Source organism: Asterias rubens, chromosome 12, assembly GCF_902459465.1.
Source record: "Asterias rubens chromosome 12, eAstRub1.3, whole genome shotgun sequence".
NCBI lineage: Eukaryota > Metazoa > Echinodermata > Asteroidea > Forcipulatida > Asteriidae > Asterias > Asterias rubens.
In genome coordinates this window covers 3120787-3128363 of record NC_047073.1, presented here as the reverse complement: position 1 = coordinate 3128363, position 7577 = coordinate 3120787, and the positions used below count along the sequence as shown (strand labels likewise).

General features: G+C 36.2%; 1 pseudogene; it reads right to left on the bottom strand.

Moving 5' to 3' along the window:
* Window positions 1-546: 546 nt before the first annotated feature.
* LOC117297690 lies at window positions 547-7255 on the bottom strand (annotated as a pseudogene).
* Between the last annotated feature and the right edge of the window lie 322 nt (window positions 7256-7577).

Below are 7577 nucleotides of genomic sequence, written 5' to 3'. Positions count from 1 at the left end.
AAAGATTTCGATACATCAACAAACTATGCTTTTTTCCCCAAACATTTAAAAATAATTGGCCAGGGATTTCCTTACAGACTCTCACTGATTTTTGCTCTCTGTTTTCACAGGTAAAATATAAAACCTCTGAAATAAAAGGAACCTATTTGTATATCAAAATATTTAGAGGGGTTTCCCGTTATTTTTAAAAATTTACCAAATGTGAACTTTCAATTTGAAGTGGCGCAATTTTCAATCAAACACAGTTAAAAAATCGGCCAGGGGTTTCCTTACGGGTGGCGAACCCTTTGTCACTGAATTTTTGCTCTTCTGTTTTCAGAGTTAAAAATATAAAACCAAATAGTTGGGGGCTTGTTTTTCAAATCTTATAAATCACCTGATATGAAGTGGTGCATTTTTCAATGAATAAACACAGTCAAAAAAACGGCCTCCTCATCAGTAAGACATCATTGTCGTCGTCGCCGGTGGTGATTTCATCTCCTTGTTCCAGTGAGCTCTTGTCTTGAGATCTATAAGTGTAGACCGATCCGAAGATGTTGATTCTCTTCAGGAGTACTCAATCTCTTGATGCCTGTAAATATAAAAAAAAAATTAAAAAATTGGTTTCACATTAAAAATAAACCTTTGACCCTAACCATCCTGGGGTCGATTTCACAAATGGTTAGAAAGATGAAATAAAACAGTAAAAGTTTCAGCAAAATAGGTTAATTGGTTCAACTTGCTGAGAAAACAGAAAGAAGCAAAACCCTGTCACAGTAGCGATGAATCCATCCGTGTTTAAAATTTCGATACATCAACAAACTATGCTTTTTTTTCCAAAACATTTAAAAATAGTTGGCCAGGAATTTCCTTACAGACTGTCACTGATTTTTGCTCTCTGGTTTCACAGGTAAAATATAAAACATCTGAAATATTAGGAACCTATTTGCATATCAAAATATTTAGAGGGGTTTCCCGTTATTTTAAAAAATTTACCAAATGTGAACTTTCAATTTGGTGTGGCGCAATTTTAAATCAAACACAGTTAAAAAATCGGCCAGGGGTTTCCTTACGGGTGGCGAACCCTTTGTCACTGAATTTTTGCTCCTCTGTTTTCAGAGTTAAAAATATAAAACCAAATAGTGTGGGGGCTTGTTTTTCAAGACTTACCAAAAGATAAATCACCTAATGATATGAAGTGGCGCATTTTTCAATTACAAAAATCGGCCTCCTCATCAGTAAGACATCTCTCTGGCATCGGGTCGTCGTCGTTGTCGCCGGTGGTGATTTCATCTCCTTGTTCCAGTGACCTCTTGCCTCGAGTTACTCTCAGTGTAGATCGATCCGAAGATGTTGATTCTCTTCAGGAGAACTCAAACTCTTGAAGCCTGTAAATAAAAATAAATTTAAAAAAATTACTTCTACATTAAAAATGGACCTTTAAACCTAACCATCCTAGGGTCGATTTCACAAAGAGTTAGGACTGGTCCTAACTTGGGGCTAGTCCTAAGGTAGACGAGTAATTTGTCCTAACAACTAAAGACCAGTCTTAACTCTTTGTAAAGTTCACTGCAGATCCTTCGCAAGATCCAGTTGCATGTTTTGTTGGTTTCTGTTTTGCTGATGGATGCACTTGTTACCATAATGTGCTTTAATAATAACAATAATAAAAATTATAATAACAAACGTATTTACAATGCGCCTTTTCCAAAGGATACAAAGCGCCAAATATTTGTACTGCAAGGTGAGTGGAACGAAGATTTTGAAATTATGAGACCTAATCCTTAGCCCACCATGTAATGGTTTACATGGTGCTACGGCGCATACAGCAGCCAAAGCCAGGAACACCGGGGCGAACCCCTTCTCTTTTTCGATAAGTGCATGCAATGCGTTCTTTTACATGGGACCAATGGCTTCTTGTCCAATCCGAAGGGCGAAGCAATGGTTAAGTGTCTTGCTTAAGGACACAAGTGTCATGGCTGGGGATTCAAACCCACACTCTGCTGATCAGAAACACCAGAGTTTGAATTTGATGCTCTTAAACGCTCGGCCATGACACTTCCGACATTGATTTACACACATGTCATATAACGGCGAAGTTCTGCTTGTACAAATCGGCATGTAGCACTGAAATCCGTCATTCAGTGACGCTCGTGGCTCTTCAACAATGTTACCCCAGATCACTAGGACATTTTATTTCATTCATCAAAACAACTCAGAAACTGCCTGTGCACCCAAATATGTAGTGATAAATAAATCACAAGAACCATCTCTGCCCTCACAGGTACCTACTAACGCCTGCACAATCTATGGAAACTGTATGATAAACCTAAAAGGGTCTACAAGCCTAAAGCCTGGTTCATACTTCCTGCGAATGCGAAGCAAATTTTGTTGTCACAAACTCGAGATGAATCACTCGCAACAGTTGAACTGTGTTCAACCCCTTCGGAATATTTGCTAAGAAAACAGGGCTGTGTCGCCAAAATTCATTTTGCATTTGCAGGAAGTATGAACCAGGCTTAATTAAGTAGTGATTAACTTACTTGCATGATGGGCAGAAATAGAGGACGGTTTGTCCTTCATCAGCTGATCGTGTTTGCCTGGTGTGGAAATGAAGTCCATCGTGACCTCACTTGGCACATGCCCTGTCAATCTGAAACCAGACCAGATACAAAAATGAAATTAAGAAGTGATATAAAAATAACCAAGCATTGAAAAAACAAATTTGTGATAATACGACTAAAAGGTAGGGCCATCAGTTTGTTTTTTTGTCAATGATTAATGGACAAAATGTAGAAAGATGAAATAAAACTGTGAAAGTTTCAGCAAAATAGGTCTACTGGTTCCACTTGCTGAGAAAACAGAAAGAAGCAAAACCCTGTCACAGAAGCGATGAATCCATCAGAGGTAAAGATTTTGATACAACAAATAAGGTTTGCTTTTTTAACATTTCAAAAAATATTGGCCAGGGATTTCCTTACAGGTGGCGAACCCTTTGTCACTGAATTTTTGCTCTTCTGTTTTCAGAGTTAAAAATGTAAAACCAAATATTTTGGGGCTTGGTTTTCAAGACTTACCAAATGATAAATCACCTTCTATGAAGTGGCGCAGTTTTCAATGAAAAAAATCAGCCTCCTCATCAGTATGACATCTCTCTGGCATCAGGTGGCCGTCGTTGTCGTCGGTGGTGATTTCATTTCCTTGTTCCAGTGAGCTCTTGCTTTGAGTTCCTCTCAGTGTAGACAGATCCGAAGATGTTGATTCTCTTCAAGAGTACTCAATCTCTTGACACCTGTAAAACAAAAAAATAAGTAAAAATGACTTTTACATAAAAAATGAACCTTTGACCCTAACCATCCTGGGGTCGATTTCACAAAGAGTTAGAAAGATTAAATAAAAGCTGAAAGTTTCAGCAACATAGGTCTACTGGTTCTACTTGCTGAGAACACAGAAAGAAGCAAAACCCTTTCACAGTAGTGATGAATCAATCCGAGGTAAAGATTTTGATACATCAACAAATAAGGTTTGCTTTTTTCCAAACATTTAAAAATAATTTGCCAGGGGTTTCCTTACGGGTGGCGAAATCTTAGTCATCGATTTTTGCTACTCTGTTTTCACAGGTAAAATATAGAACCTCTGAAATAAAACGAACCCATTTGTATATCAAAATATTTGGGGGGTTACGTTAGTTTTCAAAATTTACCTAATGTAAACTTTTAATTTGAAGTGGCACAATTTTCAATCAAACACAGTTAAATAATTGGCCAGGGGTTTCCTTACGGGTGGCGAACCCAATGTCACTGATTTTTGCTCCTCTGTTTTTACAGGTAAAATATAAAACCTCTGAAATAAAACGAACCTATTTGTATATCAAAATATTTGGGGGCATACGTTAGTTTTCAAATTTTACCCAAGGTCAACTTTTAATTTGAAGTGGCACAATTTTCAATCGAACACAGTTAAAAAATTGGCCAGGGGTTTCCTTACGGGTGGCGAACCCAATGTCACTGATTTTTGCTCCTCTGTTTTCACAGGTAAAATATAAAACCTCTGAAATAAAACGAACCTATTTGTATATCAAAAAATTGGGGGGGGGGGGTTACGTTATTTTTCAAAATTTACCAAATGTCAACTTTTAATTTGTAGTAGACAATTTTCAATCAAACACGGTTACAAAATTGGCTAGGGGTTTCCTTATGCGTGGCAAACCCTTTGTCACATAATTTTTGCTCTTCTGTTTTCAAAGTTAAAAATATGAAACCAAATATTTGGGGGCTAGTATTTCAAAACTTACCAAATGATAAATCACCTAATATGAAGTGGCGCATTTTTCAATTAATAAACGCAGTTAAAGAATTGGCCAGAGGTTTCCCTACGGGTGGCGAACCCATATCACTGAAGTTTGCACTTCTTTAGAGTTAAATATAAAACCTCTGAATAAAAAATAAAAAAACTATTTCTAACCAAACATTTATAAAAAAATCGCCTTTTAAAATGAAGTGGTACATTTCTTCAACTAAACACAGTTAGAAAATTTGCCAGAGGTTTCCCTACGGTTGGGGAACCTTAATCACTGCTGTTTTCAGAGGGATAAAACCTCTGAAATAAAATAAACAAGTACAAACAAAGAACTTTGGTGGTTGCTTTTTTTCAAAATTTACCAAATGATAAAACACCTTTTATTCAAAACAAAGTTTTGCATTTTTCTTTCAAACCATTTCATAATTGACCAGAAGGTGGCAAACCCTTGACACTGATTCGTTTTTGTTTCTTTCCTGAAATAAAATAAAATGGTGAACCTAACTATTTTGGGGGTTATATTCTTCAAAAGAAACCATATGAAATAAATCACCTAATAAATTTCATCTATTGTGCATCTTTTTTTCATGAACTAATTTTTTAAAATGGCTGGAGGTTTCCCTGTGGGTGGTGAACCCTTTTCACAGATTTTAATTGTACATATTTTTTTATTCATTCAGAGTTAAATATAAATAATGAAACCTCTGAAAGAAAAACTAAAAACAAAATGTTTTGGTGGTTAAATAGAAAATTAAACAACAATAAAGTACGAACATTTTGTATGTAAACATCAAGATATAAACCTAAACAATTTGGACATTTCCTAAGATAAAACTCCAGTGTTTAACTCACCAGTGGTCCTAGGTCTTTCTGGCTGACGACCTCGTGACGACCTTCAACATCCTTGGGAGAGTCGAGACACAGGTATGAATGATAGACCACACCATGTATAATGCAGCTGTAATGAGAAGGAAGACAAAAAGTGACTTTTCATTCATTCAAAAATATGCCGTCTGTGCTAATGGTAGTGATATATGCGGTCACCGCTGAGTGATACAAAGAAAAAAATTCACTGATAATATTAATAATAATAAACACAACTTCACACAAGTGGTACATTTTGTTGAAAATCTGTGAAAGGAATGTAATTTTAACATTAAAAAAATTGAAAAAACGTGTTGGTCGATTTTGAAATCATGAGTGCCCAGCACCAGCAGGTTGCACAACACAGACCATGGCCCAATTTCATGGCTCTGCTTACCGCCGGATTCTGCGTTAACGATCTTGATTCCCCGCTTATGTGCAAGCGCCGAATTTCTGCGCTAGCCTTGTTAGCGTAGAATGCCTAGTAACGTGGAGTACGCATGCGCTCAAGCCCAAGTTCGCCGCTAGCCCGTGAAATACGCTTGCCGTAAGCACAGAATTCCCTGCTTCCGTAAGCGCCGATTCTGTGCTTACGGTAAGCAGAGCCATAAAATTGGGCCCATGCCTCATCATAAGATTTGAAAATCTGAAACATTCATTTTCAAAAAAAGACAAGTCAGACAGTCAATAGGGATAACTTTCCGTATGGTGCCATAACTTTTTTACTCATTTTTACAATAAAGGGATATCTCATTGAGGTAAATTAGATAACTATATTATTTCATATCGAATCAAAAAGTGGTTGTGCCAAGGGTATTTCTTTTTAGTTTTTTTTACCACAACTAAAAAATATTTTGATTTTATTTATACATATAAATTATAAATGACCAAACAGCGGATGAACCACCAGTGCATTCATTACAAAGGACGATATAAAAGGCAACCATTAATCATACAGACAGGCCTAGAAGATACAATAAATTACAAAATTAATTATTGAAAACTTAGTAAAACCATATTTTTTTTTTTTTAATAAAACAAATTAATATTCAACATTTTTTGTTAACTACAAAGTATCAGTCACAGGTCTTTTACATCATCAGAATCAAAGTCATTGAGCTGAATTTGCATTAATGTATTTAATATAATTTATATTCTAAGTCTGTTGCGATCATGCATCAGCCTCCTCCCCACCGCCTCCTTGGCCACGTCCTGACCCCGCCTACCCTTTTTATAAATAACGCACAAGTCAAGGGGGCTATCACACACAACTTTACAAGCTCCGGTTTCCACAATAAGTATATATATTCCAAACTTACTTTTTGCATTTACTTTGTCAGGACATGTCTTGCACTTCATAACTACCGTTCCTTTTCCAGGAAACGGTAAAATGGAGCCACATTGCGGGCAAAATTCTTCGAAGAAGCAGGAGACTCCTCTCCGTCCATGTTTTAGAGAAATTCTGATCCCGCATGCGTTTCTGAATGGGACGCACGTGATCTATCAAGCTTGACTTCATCCATACGTTCAGCGTTGAATTTGATTTAGGGTATCTGACTAGATATTTAAATAGGAATCACGCCCTCTGTCGGTGGATTGTAGGATCTCCCGCGCAAAGTTAATGAGTTATATTAATTAATTGATGCACTTGCTGGATGATTTTGATTAATTCTGGTTAAAAATACCAAGCGCAACAGGATAAACAATGAAATTAAATAAACAAACCACACCACATCACTATCTAAGAGAGAAATCCCTTCTAAATACTACTAATAAACTTTAAATTTGTTTAAAATAATCCCTACAACATTACAAAAGTTGTCACTCACAAAGATGCAAAAAAAACAAAGAAATAATATTATTATATGATTTTGTTTAGCCATGATATGCAGGAAAATAGTTTTTGCCCCTCGCTATTTTTATGCTTTGTCTTTTTATGTGTGTTCTCAATGCATTTTGTTATTTTTAACCACAGGGGTAAGTTTACGTAATAATAAAAATCATGAGGGGCGTAAAAAGTTGAATTTTAGTTGCTGCTGGGGGATTAGCAAATTGTTTTTGGTTTGAAGTTTCTAATTTTAGATTCGCTTGCAACTCACGGATATACTGGCATATAGCAAGTGAATGAGACCGTTGCAACTAGCGCCTAAAATCAAGCAATAACGTTTTTTCACATACTTCCATCCTGCCTCTTGAATTTCACCGACGTCGTGTATAGCAAATTTTGAAGTAACGTAGTTTTCGAGAAAGAAGTAATTTTTCACGAACTTGATTTCGAGACCTCAGATTTAGAACTTGAGGTCTCAAAATCAAGCATGAAAGCACACAACTTAGTGTGACAAGGGCATTTTTTCTTTCATTATTATCTCGCAACTCTGCTGACCAATTGAGTTTAAAAAAAATTACAGGTTTGTTATTTTATACATAATGTTGAG